Raw genomic sequence first — 16,714 nt, 5'->3', positions numbered from 1 at the left:
CATTTGGCATTATATAAGAAAACGTGCTATATGCAAAGGAGAAATTCATTGGAATGAAAAAAATTCGTTCTTGAGGATAGACTTGGTATATGATTTTCTTTTTCAGGACAATTGGGGTTAAGTGAACTTGACCAGGGTCACACAGCTAGTGTCAAGTGTCTGAGGCTGGATTTGAACTCAGGTCCTCCTGAGTCCAGCTGCTGCTCTATCCACTGCGCCACCTAGCTGCCCCAGTATATGATTTAAAAAAAAAAAGGTATGGAGGACTGAAGATGCAGTGAAGGTAAATGAAGTGTAAAATAGAGTATTCAAAGACTGATTTTGAGGCAAATTTGGATCTCATTGAGATAAGAAGGAGATGAAAAGATTTCTATGCCTGTGAGTTTGTGAGCACTCCATAGAGAAATGCCTGTTTGAACTAGTTTTGAGATTTCTCATGAAACTCTGAGTTTTATATCCTCAATTTGGAGATTCTTGTTGATGTGGGGAAATAGTCATGGAACATGCTTTAAAGTTACAGTATTTCTATCCAGCTACAACATTTATCAAGGGGAGAACATAGAAATAAATGGCGGCATGGATTATTTAAGTATAGCACTGAAATTCTGTCCTTGAAGGATCAATAGAAGGAGATGTTCTCATGTTTATGTAGGAAATATACATTCACACTTTCATTGCTATGTAATAGAGGTTTCTTTTGCTTGCGATTTCTGTTACATAAGAGCCTCATGAACCCCTTAAAGGAAAGATGGGATACAAGACTGTCCTGTTAATCTTTGGAAATAGACTTACTAAAAGTAGTGGGTCCTGTAAATGTGTAGTGCTGGCAATCAATGTGTCTTGGGACAACTGGAATTCTGCATGCCACCATTTGTAACTAGAATGAGATTTGATTTGACAATAATTCGACTGTATAATTTTCATAATCAGTAGTCAAATTTGTCATATAAATCACTTCTATACTATAAGCAAACTTGTAAATCCCTGATTTTGTCTGTGAGTGTTTGTGTTGGGGGGGGGGGGGAGAAGGAGAAATCTCAGTTTCCCAATAAACAAATTCACTATTTTAGGAATCTCAAGGTTTCTTCTTTTACAGAATTGACAAGATTTAATGGCCTCCCCATTAAGTTCAAAGGACTTAGATCTAGCAAGTCCCCAAAGAACTTTACAGACAATAAGAATTTAATACTAGCACTTCAAATTATTGGGCCTATTTTTAGGTATGTGGGTATGAGTTTTGGGGGGTGGGATTTTTTATTTTTATTTGTTTATGGGGGGGGGTGTTTGCTTTTAAATCAATTTCTGTGACTGCATTTTGTTTGGCCAGAAGTTGGTTTGGTTTTGTATTGTTTTAAGCTACAGTCTCTCAAACATTTCTTATAAGTTGTGCTTTTGTCCTTCATTCTCAAAGAGGAGCATGACATCGGGGTGATGTCATGCCTTGCAGGGAAGTGGAATTTAAGTTGTGGAGGACTGTGCAAGGTCACCAATCTCTCTCCTCCAGAGCCATCTGGGTCCAGTGGCAAGATATACACCAGAACAACTGGAGATGGCCCGGATTTTTAAGTCAATTGGGGTTAAGGGACTTACCTAGGGTCGTACAGCTAGTTAGTGTCTGAGGTGAGATTTGAATTCAGGTCCTTTTGACTGTAGGGCCAGTTCTTTATCCCACTGTGCCACCTAGCTGCTCCCTGTTAGAATGTAAATTGCCTGGTACTGATTAAAATACCCAGTCTCAACCAACAGGGGTTAAGATTGCACCATGATAAGTGAATACAAAACACCTAATTCAAGCCTCATGTATGTTGTGTATGCACACCTGCATATGCGTTATACCTGCATGCATGTATCTACCATGTATGTCACTGACAAGAGCACACACGGTCTGTTAAAATTGCATCTCTAATATTACTCCATTTACCCCAACTAAAGGAAAACTGATATACACTTTTTCCTTCATCGATTTGAATTGGAAACTGCCTCCACAAGCACAGTTTGACCATGGAGAGATTGTTAGTCCTGGTCCTTGTCCTTGATCTTGGCACAGCCCCTATATCACCAGCTTATCTGATTCTCTCCTGACCAGTGGTCCATGCTGTGGCATGCCTCCTTCTGCTCACCCTTCCACCTCACCTGGTTTCCCCAGCTCTGCCTCAGTCTCTCATCTCCCATCTCCTCCAGCGAATCAAACTTTTATCCATGTCTCCAGTTTTTTTGTTTGTTTGTTTGGTTGGTTTTGGTGAGGCAATTGGGGTTAAGTGACTTGCCCAGGGTCACAGAGCTAGTAAGTGTCAAGTGTCTGAGGCCGGATTTGAACTCAGGTCCTCCCTGAATCCAGGGCCTGTGCTCTATCCACTGTGCCACCTAGCTGCCCCTTAGGTCTCCAGTTTTTAAGCCCCATCACTTCCCAGTCCACTTTGAACAGCCTGCTGCTGCACGTAGGTAGTCAACTGGATCTGTATCTACTCTTTGATCTAGGCTGAGTTCTTTCCCATTCATTGTCTCTGAGGGAAAAATCCATCCTCTTCTCTATAATTCTTGGGAACTCAGCAGCATCGAAGTGACAAAGGCTCTTTCTTTTCTTTTTTTTTTTTTCTTTTTAGCGAGGCAATTGGGGTTAAGTGACTTGCCAGGGTCACACAGCTAGTAAGTGTCAAGTGTCTGAGGCCAGATTTGAACTCAGGTCCTCCTGACTCAGGGCTATGCTCTATCCACTGGGCCACCTAGCTGCCCCGGCTCTTTATTTTCTTCTCATGAGAAGGAGGCACCCTAGGGTGCAGCTAGTGGGTGCCAGAAAGGAGGCTTACAGGCCCTGTTTTATACCCTAGTCCCTAACGCAAATGGACCCTCCCCTGTTTCATCACTCGTCTGATTACTCAAGGGTTACAACTCTGCTCACAAAAACTAGCTAATCGGATGCAGTATTCCCACCCCTCTTCCTTGTATGGGCATAACTCAGGAGTGGACCTTATACTTCCTTATGTGGACAGAACTCTGGATTGGACCTTATTGAGACCAGGGCTCTTGAACCATGTGATTGCGTTAACCTGAGGGGGAGGAGGGGATCTGAGACCTTTGTCCTACAAACAGGTCAGGAGGAGTATGACTGACATTATATCCACATTGAGAGGAGACAACTACCCATTTTCTCACATTGTCCACATGGCCCTAGTGTGATCTCACCTCTTCTCTACCTTGTTGGGGAATGCCCTTAGGGAACTATACTGACGAAGCTGAGCTGAAACTGGTCTTTCCTGGAAATACCTCTTCAGATTCTCTCAGTATCCCAAATATGCACCAGCCTGGTATCCTCATCATCTCCTCCCTTCTCCTCATAGACTGTTTTGCCCACTTGGAATGGCTCTGTCTATGAAAGTGAGATTAGATTTAGTCAGGTGTGTCCAGAGAGGAGGGATAACTTGTCACGAGATTTACACTCAAAGAATAGAAAGAACATTTCCTAAGGACTGATTAGTGTAGACCCTCAGGAGGATGAACAAGTTCAGGAGCTTATGAGTTCCCCATCACTTGAAATATTTAAGCAGACACTGAATGACCACTGAGATGTTGTGGAAGGAATTCCTGTGTGGGCTAGACTAAATAACCTCCCTGATCTCCTTCTTGTTCTTGGCTTTTATGATATGTGCTATGCAATGTTTATTCCCATGCTTCTTCTATTCCTCCTGACTGAAATGTCTGTTTCCCTTTTCTCTCCTGTCCAAATATTACCCATTCTTTAAGGCCCATCTCAAGTCCCTTGTCCAAAACTAGTCCAGGAACTAGGACCTCTTCTTCTCCTAAACTTTTACAAGCTTCAGAGTCAACACAATCAGCACTTTACTTTATGCTGTTTTGTACTTGTTCTAAATTGCTCTGTATGTGTTTGTTAGAGGCTGCTAGCTAGGTCTCTAGAAGTTACTGCTGTTGTTAAGTCACTTCTAATTGATTCTTCCTGACCCCATACTGTCCTGGGGTTTTCTTGTCAAGGGTCCTGGAATGGTTTGCCATTTTTTTTCTCCAAGTGGAGTAAGGCCAGAGGTTAAGCCACTGCCCAGAGTCATGCAGCTAGCTAGGAAGTATCTGAGGGTCAGATTTGAAACTAGGTCATCCTCATTCCAGGCACAGTGCTCTTTCTACTGAGCCATCTAGCTGCCCTGAGTCAGGAAGACTTGAGTTCAAAGCCAGCCTCCAGCACTTTGCAAACTTAAATTGTTTATTATGTAAACTTTATTGTTATTCTTCATCTTGTTCATCCTAGTTGTATTTCTGAGTTCCTGGAGAGCAGAGCCTGGTGCATATCCTCTCTGTTTATCCTCCACCTTGCTTAGTTTAGCACATGGTAGCCACTCAGATCCATATTTACTGGCTTTGGTTGAAGAAGATTGGGTTGTGGGGCCTGCTTAGGCTACTATCAAGTCACCGGTACAATCCATCACACAGTATGTCCTACGTGATGAAGCCCAGTCTCCTCTGACAAGCATTAGAGGCTCTCCATCTGACTGACTTGCTGCAGCACTGCCTTGTTCAAGGCACAGGTGGCCCCAACAGTACATAACTACTTCTCAGTTTCCTCTATTCTTCTTCCCAGCCTTTTTGACTACTTCTAAAAAGGCAAGACAATTCATCTGTTGGGCAGAAAGGGGTATAGTAGCTAGATCCAGTAGTCCTGATGAGGACTACTACTCTGAGGCTGCCCTTTCTTTTATAATTTGGGTTCAGGTACACCCAGGCCTTCTGGGCTAGGCTTCTTGCTGCATAGCCTGCAAGTATTAAACAGAAGGATAAGAAGAGAGAGTCAGGGAACTGGACTCTCGGGAAATCTTTGATTACCTGACTTTTTTCCTCAGTTGTCCCAGAAGAGAGGCTTCAAAAGATCAAGCTACAATATAGGGGTCTCACGGGCTTAAACATTGTTACCTCAAAAGCACCAGAGTTTAGTTGTGGGCTCTGTTTGGACAAACTGCCTCCGTTTATCCAAATAACTCGAGGAGACCCCACGGTCAAGCAGAGACAGATTTCTAATATCCTCCTGCGGGACAGGGCAACAACCAATTCCACATTTGCCCAAGTCATGCAAAGATAATCCCCATCCACTAGGTTTTTCTAGTAATCTTGAAAAGGACCGTCCCCACCTACAGCTAGGGGTAGATGAGCTCACAATTAACATCCAATCCTGGTCTCACCCAAGGTGGTACCCCAGCTCGTGAATCCATGTATGGAGACATGTCCAAGAACAAAGGGGAGAAGGGAAGGGGTACAAGTCTGAGGAATGTCAAAGAAAGAGGGAGGCAGAAATCACTCCCTTATCTGCCATGACAGAGACTGGGATTCTGACATGTGAGAGGGAGTTTTTTTTATTACAGGCCATAAACTAAGGTGCAGCTGGCATGTGGGAACTAAGCAGAAGTAAAGTAAATAGTGCTAATTGGTAGGACTGTGACAAGTAATAAAAACTTACTGGGGCACTGGATATCTCCCAGACCCCATCCCCAAAGTTACAGAACTGTTCATCACGCCCATTTTCTCAACAATAAAACTTAAAGGAGACGGTGAGAATTTGACAAGCAATTAACTTTTAGGCAAAGCAAAGAGGCTAGCTATTCTGGGGGGGGGGGGGCTAGGTATCTTTCATACTCCATCTGACTCAAATCCATAATTGTTCCCACACAGGCTCCAAGTTATTTTAAACTGAAGTGCTATTACATAGGGTTTTTAAAAATCTATGTTAATTTAAAATAATCGTACTCAAACTGTCATTGATGTTTTTGTCCACTCCTTCATGTTTTTTGGAGGCCTGAGATGAAGAAAGTGAGGAAGGGGAAATGAAAGGGAAAGAGCTGAAGGGAGGAGGGCCATGCAAATATGGAGCAAGCCAGTAGGCAAGGGGTTCTGGGTGGCAGGAAAGGGTCTCCTTGCCCGAAGAAAGTGCTACAACCTGGTAAAAGTCCTTTTTCCGGGGTGTTTTTCGACGCTGGTCTGGTGGGGTAAATGATCAAGGCTGGAGGGCGTTTTGTCGGGCGTAGGAGGTGGCTGAGGGAGGGAGAGGCTTGGTCCAAGGTTTTGCCGTGGGCGCGAGTGGAAAAGGGTGCAGTTGCGAAGGGTGAGGGGAGTGCGAGGCTTGGTGCTTATCGCTTCTCGGCCTTTTGGCTAAGATCAAGTGTAGTATCTGTTCTTATCAGTTTAATATCTGATACGTCCTCTATCTGAGGACGATATATTAAATGGATTTTTGGAGCCGGGAGATGGACTAGGAGCTTGCTCTGTCTACTCCGCGCATTGACCCAGTATTGCAGCGCTTCTGGGAACGGTGCATTTCCCCTTAGGGAATAACTTTCTGTGCAAAAGGAAAGTGTGATAGACCTGTTGTTTCTTAGTTGTCAAGACCATAACGCTATTTTCAGGGAGCAGCTAGGTGGCGAAGTGGGTAAAGCACCGGCCCTGGATTCAGGAGTTCCTGAGTTCAAATCCGGCCTCAGACACTTGACGCTTGGACAAGTCACAACCCCCATTGCCCTGCAAGAAAAATAAATTTAAAAAAATTTTAAGAAGGCTATTTTTCACTTTCTGTTCTAGCAACTTAGTCTTTCTCAAGACAGATAAGAACAGAACTTCAGTAAAAGAATGAAGGAGTTTCTCTGTGTAAATGTCTTTTCAGATACCATCGGTTCTTGCAATTGTCATAAGTCCTTCAGAGTTATATTGAATCATTGCCTTGCTCTGAAAATAACCACGTGCTTCCCAGCACATCATCTTACACTATTGCTGTTATTTTGTATGTAGGACATTTCACTCTGCTTCAGTTCATTGTAGGTCTTTCCAGGTGTTTCTGACAGAATCCCGTTTATCATAACATTGTTATAGTACCTTAAACTTAACAAAGAATTTTCTTCACAATAGCCCAGCAAAGTAGGTATACCGTAGGGTTTTGCCATTATAGTCAATCATCATAACTATGTCCCTCCATCTTTATTCCCTTCCCATGATATTTGTTTCTACCTTCTTTTACCCTATTCCTCCTCAAAAAGTGTTTTACTTCTGGCTGCCCCCTCCTTCTTTCGCCCTTCCCTCCTTAGCCTCTTCCCCTCCTACTTTCCTGTAGGGTTTAAATAGATTACTCCTCCCAATTGGGTGTGTATGTTATTTCCTCCTTGAGCCCACTCTGATGAGATTAAGGTCTTTTGAGCTAATTCTGTGTTGTAGACTTTTCTTCCTCCCTCCTTCCTCAACCCTCCCTAAGATACCAAGGAATTTAACATAAGGATTCTCTCTTTTCTCAAAGAAAACAACAGTAAGCTAAGCTGCTCCTACGCCCACGCTAAACTCGCAAGTCCCAAACCGACCCCCACAACACCTCAATTTCTGGATGAAAATGGTCACTACGACAACAGTACTATTGAATGGCAAGCAACAAAAACTCATCACAAACTGAAAAACCAAACCACAGAGCCTGGGTGGCTCTTTCATCACAACTGCGTGTACAGTCAGAATTGGCATCAACACAGCGACCAACTGAGATTCCAGCGGACTAGTGAAAGTAAGCTCCCCCATCTTCTAACAGAGAGGTGATGGATATACTCAGGGTGCAGAATGAGAGGAGGTTTCGTTTTTGGTTTTATTTTGCCTGTCTATTCATACTTCTTACACCGGGGTTTGTTTTCCTAGTAATAAAAGGTGATACAGAGAAACCAAAAGAAAAAAAAATTCTTGTTCACTTAAAAATATCTATAATTCCATGCCAAGACTTGGTAATTTGCCCAGAATTGTCGTGAGCACCGATATCCATCATGTACCCCGGTCAGATTACCATTAGATTGTTTTTTTCCTGACTCGTGTGCTTTTGGCGCCTGATATTCCTAAAACATTGAAGACCTTGAAAAAAAAAAAGTGAAGCAACATATCTCTCCCTAAAACATAACGCTCTTCAATTATCACTTTGGGGTAAAAAACGCAGGTACCAACACATGCAAGTTACGCCTCAGGAGATAAACCTCGGCAAACACCTCGAAAGCACAGGATCGAGATCTACTTTTTGAAGACTGCAAATCAGGGGCATTTGGGGAAATCGCAGGGGTCAGCCCATCCTGAGTGCAATGGATGGGCCTTGCCCTGGGGAAGCCACCTTTGTGATCATGGAATCACCCCTGCCAGGTAAGTATGCCTACAAGCCCCACGCTCCAAACCACCCCCTACACATTCACACACTCTAAAACACGCGATCACTCAACCGACGCTCCCAATGCTCAACCACACACGCTCCACACACAAAAACACACGCAAACCCCAAGAGTTTCAACCCCTACCAACCCCCCTAGTCCGGCCCACGCTCAAAATCCACCTTTACACACACACACACACACACACTCTATCGGCTTAGAGAGAATGCCCACAGAGGTCTCCTCATCTGCATAGAGGTCTGTCCCTAATGACGTCACCCACCACACCTGCCTGCCCCACCGGAGACCGCCATCTATTGGCGGATCAGCAGAACTCGGACCGTGCTCCGACAAAGACTTCCAGTACAGAACAGGAATTTGCCAGAATTCAGCATGAGCTCTTGTGAAGAGAATAGTGAGAAGCGATTAGGTCTCTAGTAATCTGCATGTAACGGGTGCCACATTGTTCTTTTGTGATCTAGTTCATAATTGAATTTGGAGGGGGGTGGGGGTGGGGGTGGGGCAATGAGGGTTAAGTAACTTGCCCAAGGTCACACAGCTAGTAAGTGTCAAGTGCCTGAGGCCAGATTTTAACTCAGGTCCTCCTGAATCCAGGGCCAGTGCTCTTTCTACTGTGCCACCTAGCTGCCCTTTATCTATGGTTATTTTAAAAGGAATATCTCTAACTACCCCTTCTTCAGGACTTTGTTGGTGATCTATAAAAATGCTAATGATTTATGTGGGTTTATTTGTTTCTGCTATTTTGCTGAAATTGTTGTTTCAACTAAGTCCTTAGCTGAATATCTAGAGTTTTCCAAGTATGCTCTCATAATGCCTGCGAAAGAGTTTTATACGTCATTGCCCATTCTGATTCCTTCAAATTCCTTTTCTAAAAAAATTATTTATTTTATTTATTTTTTAAAAATAAAAGTATTTTATTATTTCCAGTTACATGTAGAAATAGTTTTCAACAATTGTTTATATAAGATTTCCAATTTCAAATTTTTCTCCCTCCCTCCCCCCTCCCCTCGAGAGCAGGCACTCTGAGATATATATATATATATACAGACACACACATATACACACACACACACATAATAACATTAAAACATATTTGTTCATTAGTCATGTTATAGGAGAAGGATCAGAGCACAAAGGAGAAACCTCAAATCAGAAAATGAATAGCATCAAAATACAAAAGAAATAGGTATGGTCCAATCAGCATCCACATTCTACATTTCCTTCCCCCCCCCCCCCCATTTGGAGAGCCTTTTCCATCATGAGTCCTTTGGAACATTCTTGTTCCTTTGGATTGGTGAGAAGAATCTAGTCTGTCACAGTTGATCAACACATAATGTTGATAATACTGTGTATAATGTTCTTCTGGTTCTTCTCATCTCACTCAGCATCAGTTCATGCAAGTCCTTCCAGGTTTATCTGAACTCCACCTGCTCATCAGTTCTTACAGCACAATAGAATTCCATTACATTCATATACCACAACTTGTTCAGCCATTCCCCAATTGATGGACATCCCCTCAATTTCCAATTCCTTGCCACCGCAAAAAAGAGCAGCTATAAATATTTTTGTACATGTGGGTCCTTTTCCCTTTTTGACGATGGTATTGCTGGGTCAAAGGATATGCACAGCTTTATAGCCCTTTGGGCATAATTCCAAATTGCTCTCCAGAATGGTTGGATCAGTTCACAGCTCCACCAACAATGCATTAGTGTTCAATTTTCCACAGCTTTGCCAACATTTATTATTTTCCTTTTTTGTCGTATTAGACAATCTGATAGGTGTCCAGGTGGTACCTTAGAGTCATTTTAATTTGCAACCTCTCTAATCAATAGTGATTTAGAGCATTTTTTCATATGGCAATAGATAGCTTTGATTTCTTTATCACAAAACTGCCTGTTCATATCCTTTGACCATTTCTCCAATTGGGGAATGACTTGGATTCATATAAATTTGATTTAGTTCCCTATATATTTTAGAAATGAGGCCTTTACCAGAGGCCATAAAAATTGTTTCCCAGCTTTCTGTATCCCTTCTAATTTTGGATGCATTGCTTCTGTTTGTACAAAAAACTTTTAAATTTAATGTAATCAAAGTCATCTATTTTGCATTTTATAATATTCTCTATCTCTTGTTTGGTCATAAACTGCTCTCCTTTCCAAAGACCTGAAAGTTAGACCTATTCCTTCTTCTCCTAATTTACCCATGGTATCACCTCTTTTGTCTAAATCATGTATCCATTTTGACCCCGGAAGTCGATTCCTTCAAATTCTTCTTTTACTACTATTGCTAGCGTTTCTAGTGCAATATTGAATAATATGGGTGATGATGGTCATCCTTGTTTCACTCCTGATCTTATTGGGAAGGCTTCTAGCTTAACCCCACAATAGATAATGCTTACTGATGCTTTTAAGTGGATGCTTCTTATCATTTTAAGGAAAAATCCATTTTAAACCTATGCTTTCAAGTGCTTTTTTGTATTGTCATGTTGTGTTTTTGTTTGTTTGTTTGTTTTGATGGGGCAATGAGGGTTAAGTGACTTGCCCAGGGTCACACAGCTAGTTAAGTGTCAAGTGTCTTGAGGCTGGATTTGAACTCAGGTCCTCCTGAATGCAGGGCTGGTGCTTTATCCACTGCACCACCTAGCTGCCCCCTCAAGTGCTTTTAATAGGAATGAGTGTTTTATTTTATCAAAAGTGTTTTCTGCATCATTTGATTTAATCATGTTATTTTTGTTGCTTTTTTCTTGGTGTAATCAGTTGTGTCCATAGTTTTCTTTATGTTCAACCAGCCCTGAATTCCCGGTGCAAATCCCACTTAGACACAATGTACAATCTTTCTGATATTTTGCTGTAGTCTCCTAGCTAGTATTTATTTTATTTAGGATTTTTGCATCAACATTCATTAGTGAAATTGGTGTATAATTTTCTTTTTCTTTTCTTGCTCCTCCGAGTTTATGTATCAGCACCACATTTCTTTCATAAAAACGTTTCATACAAATCCTTCTCTGTGGATTATTGCAAATCGTTTTATTTAATATTGGAATTAATTGGTCTTTAAATGTTTGGTAGAATTCACTTGGAAATCCCCTCAGGTCCTGATGCTTCTTTCTAAGAAAGCTCACAAACTCATTTATGGTCTATTCAATTGCTTTTTCTAAAATAGGTTTATTTAGATATTCTATTTCCTCTTCTGTTAATTTGGGTAGTTTGTATTTTGTAAGCATTCTCCCATTTCACTTAAATTGTTAGATTTATTGGTGTATAATAAGGCAAGATAATTTAAACAATTGTTTTTTTTATTTCATCTTCATTAGTGGTATACTCACCCTTTTCATTTTTGATATTAGTGACTTGGTTTACTTTCTCTTTTTTAAAAACTAATATTAACTGGGGGCACCGACCTTGAATTCAGGAGGACCTGAGTCCAAATCCAGCCTCAGACGCCTCACACTTACTACCTATGTGACCCTGGGCAAGTCACTTAACTGTCATTGCCCCACCAAAACAAACAAACAAACTAATAATAATATTAGCCATCAACCAGGGAGTGGCTGAACAAGTTGTGGTATATGAATGTAATGGAATACTATTTTGCTGTAAGAAATGATGAAGATGGAAGATTTCAGAGAACCTTGAAAGACTTAAATGGATTGATGCTGAGTGAAGTGAGCAGAACCAGGAGAACACTGTACACAGTAACAGCCCACACTGTGTGATGGTCAGCTATGATAGACTTGGCTCTTCTCAGCAGTGGAATGATGCAAGACAACTCCAAAGGACTCATGATAGAAAATGTTCTTCACATCCAGAAAAAAGAACTGTGGACTCTGACTGCAGATTGAACCATACTGTTTTCTACTTTTTAGTTGTTTTTTTTTCTTTTTTGAGGTTTTTTCCCTTTGTGTTCTGATTCTTCTTTCACAACATGACTAATGTAGAAATATGTTTAATGTGATTGTACCTATATAGCCTATATCAGATTGCCTTCTGTCTTGGGGAGGGAAGGGAGAGAGGGAGGAAAATTTGGAATTAAAAAGTGTATGAAACAAATGTTGAAAATATCTTTAGGGCAGCTAGATGGCGCAGTGATTAGAGCACTGGTCCTGGATTCAGGAGAAACCAGAGTTCAAATCCGACCTCAGACACTTGACACTTACTAGCTGTGTGGCCCGGGGCAAGTCACTTAATCCCAGTTGCCCCACAAAATAAAAAAGAAAAGAAAAGAAAATTATCTTTACATGTAACTGAAAATAATAAAAATACTTTATGATAAATAAAATAAAATTAATTCAATTAAAAATATTAACCAAGGGTTTGGTTTTTTTTTTCATAAAACAAACTCAGTGTTATTTATTAATTCAATAGCTTTCTCACATTCAGTTTTATTAATGTCACCTTTAATTTTCAGAATTTCCAATTTGATGTTTAATTGGGGATTTTAATTTGTTCTTTTTCTAAGTTTTAAAAAATTGCATATCCAATTCCATTGATCTACTCTTCCTCTATTCTACTGATGTAAGCATTTAGAGATATACATTTCTCTCTGATTACTGCTTTTGTTGCATCCCATAAAGTTTTGGTTTGCTATCCCATTACTTAATATAATGATTTATTGTTTCTATGTTTTGTTCTTTGATTCACTCCTTTAAGATTAGGTTATTAGTCTCCAATTAAATTTTTTTTTTTTGGTGAGGCAATTGGGGTTAAGTGACTTGCCCAGGGTCACACAGCTAGCAAGTGTCAAGTGTCTGAGGCTGGATTTGAACTCAGGTCCTTCTGAATCCAGAGGTGATACTCTATCCACTGTGCCACCTAGCTGCCCCCTCAATTAATTTTTTGTTTTTTATTTTTTTTTGCAGGGCAATGGGGGTTAAGTGACTTGCCAGGGTCACACAGCTAGTAAGCATCAAGTGCCTAAGGCCGGATTTGAACTCAGGTACTCCTGAATCCAGGGCGGTGCTTTATCCACTGCGCCACCTAGCTGCCCCTCCTCCAATTAATTTTTAATCTGTGTTTCCATGGTCCTTTTTATTAAATGTGATTTTTATTGTCTTGTGATCTGAAAAGGATACATTTAATATTTCTGCTTTTTTGCATTGGCTATCAGACACTTATGCCCTAATATATGGTCAGTTTTTGTAAATGAGCTATATACTGCTGAGAAAAGGTTATTCCTTTTTATTACTGTTTAATTCTCTCCATGTGTCTATCATACTAGCTTGGTGTAAGGTTCTATTCATCTCCTTGACTTCTTTCTTATTTATTTCTGGATTAGATTTCTCCAGTTCTGAGATGGGAAGCTTGAAGTACCCTATTATTATAGTTTGTTATCCATTTCCCCTGTACTTCATTTACTTTTTCCTTCAAAACTTGGATTCTAAAGCATTTGGTGCATATGTGTTTAGTATTGATATTACTTCATTATTGTTGGATCTTTTAACATGTTGGAGTTTCCCCTGATTATCTCTTTTAATTAAACCCATTTTAGCTTGTACTTTGACAGAGATCATGATTGCTACCCCTGCTTTTTTTTTTTTAACATGAGCTGAAGCATAATAATTCTACTCCAGCCCTTTATTGTTACTCCATATGTGTATCTCACTTTAAAATATTGTCTTTTTTTGAATCGCATATTGTTGGCTTCTGCTTTTTGATCCATTTTGCTATCTATTCCCATTTCTTCTTTTCCTTTTCTTTTTGTGGGACAATGAGGGTTAAGTGACTTGCCCAGGGTCACACAGCTAATAAGTGTCAAAGTGTCCTGAGGCCAGATCTGAACTCAGGTCCTGCTGAATCCAGGGCCATCACTTTGTCCACTGCGACACTTAGCTGCCCCTACCCCCCTTCACTTCTTTTTTTTTTTTTTTGGCAGGGCAATGGGGGTTAAGTGACTGCCCAGGGTCACACAGCTAGTAAGTGTCAAGTGTCTGAGGCCGGATTTTAACTCAAGTACTCCTGAATCTAGGGCCGGGTGCTTAACACCCACTGCGCCACCACCTAGCCACCCACACTTTCAAAGTTATAATTACCTAGTTTTGTATCCTACTTCATCCTACTTCCCCCACTGTTTGTCCTTCCTTCTCTCTTTTTTGCCCTCTCTCCTCAGATATCTAATTTACCTGTGACCACTGCCTCCCTAATCCATACCCCTTCTGAGTCCCTTATCCTGTCCTTTTGTTCTCCTATTTCTTTTTTTCTATTTCTTTTTAAAATATTTTTTCACATAGTAGTATTTTATTTTTCCCAATCACATGTAAAGATTGTTTTCAACATTCTTTTTTTTTTTGTTTTTTGTTTGGGGGCAGGGCAATGAGGGTTAAGTGACTTGCCCAGGGTCACACAGCTAGTAAGTGCCACGTGTCTGAGGTTGGATTTGAACTCTGGTCCTCCTGGATCTAGGGCTGGTGCTTTATCCACTTAGCCACCTAGCTGCCCTCAACATTCATTTTTGTAAGATTTTGAGTCCCACATTTTTCTCCCTGCCTTCTCCCCAAGACAACAAGCAATCTGATATAGGTTAATCATCTTTCCACATTAGTCATGTTGTGAAAGAAAAATCACAACAGAAGGAGAAAACTACGAGAAAGAAAAAACAAAACCAAGTGAAAATAGTATGGCTTAATCTGTATTCATATCCCAAAATCTTTTTCTGGCTTTGGATAGCATTTCCCATCATGAGTCTTTCAGAATTGTTTTGGATCATTGTATTGCTGAGAAGAGCTAAGTCTATCATAGTTAATCATCATCATACAACATTGCTGTTACTGTGGATACTGTTCTCCTGGTTTTGCTCATTTCATGTAAGTCTTTCCAGGTTTTTCTGAAATCTGCCTGCTCATCATTTATTTATTTATTTATTTTGTTGCGGGGCAATGGGGGTTAAGTGACTTGCCCAGGGTCACACAGCTAGTAAGTGTCAAGTGTCTGAGGCCGGATTTGAACTCAGGTACTCCTGAATCCAGGGCCGGTGCTTTATCCACTTCGCCACCTAGCCGCCCCCTCATCATTTCTTATAGCACAACAGTGTTCCATTACTTTCATATGCCACAACTTGTTCTCAGCCCTTCCCTAACTGATGGGCATCCCCTCAATTTCCAGATCTTTGCTGCCACAAAAAGAGCTGCTATAAATGTTTTTTACATGTGGGCCCTTTTCCCTTTTTTTGATCTCTTTGGGATACAGACCTAGTAGTGGTATTGCTCAGTCAAAGGGTATGCACAGTTTTTAACATTTTTTTAAATTTAAAAAATTTTAAATTTTTAAAATTTTGAGTAGAATTTTATTCTCCAAAATATATGTAAAAACAAAATTTTAACATCAATTAAAAAAAAAAATTTGTGTTCCAACTTCTCTTCCCCCCTCCATTCCCACCCTCCACCCACAAAACTCAAGCAATTCAAAATAAGTTATACATGAGTAGTCATGGAAAAATTCCCATATTAGCTAGTGAGAGAAAACAGTCAAAAAACTCAAAACTTCAGATTAAGGAATTGTCAAAGAGGAAATGAAAAAAAAATTTTTTTTAATGTGTTTCCATCTGTTTTCAGATACTATCAGTTCTTTCTCTGCAGATGGGCTGCAATCTTCATAAGTCTTTCAGGGTTATATTGGATCATTGCCTTGCTGAAAATAGCCACATGCTTCCCATCAGATCATCCCCCACTATTGCTGTTTTTTTTGTATACAGTACATTTCACTCTGCTTCAGTTCATGTAGGTCTTTCCAGGTTTTTCTGACAGTATCCTGTTCATCATAACCTTTATATAGGGGCAGCTAGGTGGTGCAGTGGATAGAGCACTGGCCCTGGAGTCAGGAGTACCTGAGTTCAAATCCCGCCTCAGACACTTAACACTTACTAGCTGTGTGACCCTGGGCAAGTCACTTAACCCCAATTGCCTCACAAAAAAAAAAAAACAAAACAAAAAAAACCCCTTATATAGTACCTTAAGCTTGACAGAGAATTTTCTTCATAAAAGCCCAGCAAAGTAGGTACCATACGTTTTGCATTATAATCAATCATCATAACTATTTCCCTCCATCCCACTCCCTTCCCATGACATTTACTCTATCTTCTTTTTACCTGTTCCTCCTCAGAGGTGTTTTACTTCTGACTATCCTCTCCCTCGCTCTGTACTCCCTTTTTTCACCCTTCCTTTCTTATCCTCTTCCCCTCCTATTTTCCTGCAGGGTTAAATAGATTGCTCCTCCCAATTGGGTATGAAAGATTCCCTCCATGAGCCCCCAATGAGATCAGGGTCCCTGAGCTAATTCTGTGTTCTAAATTTTTCTTCCTCCCTCCTCCTCAACCCTCCCTATGAGATCAAGCAATTCAGTATGTCATACTGGTGCAGTAATGCAGAACATCTTCATCTTCCTTGAAAGTGTTTTGCTTTTTACTGCTCTCTCCCTCAATCTGCCCTTCCTCCTTCCCTTCTCTCCCCCCCCCCTTTCTCCCTCCCCCCAGGGCAAAAATATATTACTATACCTACTTGAGTATGTATGTTAGTCCTTCTTTGAGCCAATTCTGATGATATTAAGGTT

General features: G+C 40.7%; 1 non-coding gene and 1 pseudogene across 1 annotated transcript; one reads left to right on the top strand and one right to left on the bottom strand.

Annotated features, from left to right (window-relative positions):
* The first annotated feature begins 6,127 nt into the window (after positions 1-6,127).
* LOC122752012 lies at positions 6,128-6,318 on the top strand. The gene has a single exon (XR_006355822.1). It is a non-coding gene; the product is annotated as a U2 spliceosomal RNA (small nuclear RNA).
* Positions 6,319-7,976: 1,658 nt separating this feature from the next.
* Positions 7,977-8,156, bottom strand: LOC122752375 (annotated as a pseudogene).
* Between the last annotated feature and the right edge of the window lie 8,558 nt (positions 8,157-16,714).

This window comes from Dromiciops gliroides, chromosome 3 (assembly GCF_019393635.1).
Source record: "Dromiciops gliroides isolate mDroGli1 chromosome 3, mDroGli1.pri, whole genome shotgun sequence".
NCBI classification, from domain to species: Eukaryota; Metazoa; Chordata; class Mammalia; order Microbiotheria; family Microbiotheriidae; genus Dromiciops; species Dromiciops gliroides.
Note: the sequence above shows the minus strand (reverse complement) of the source record. Positions and strands in the feature narration are given on the sequence as shown.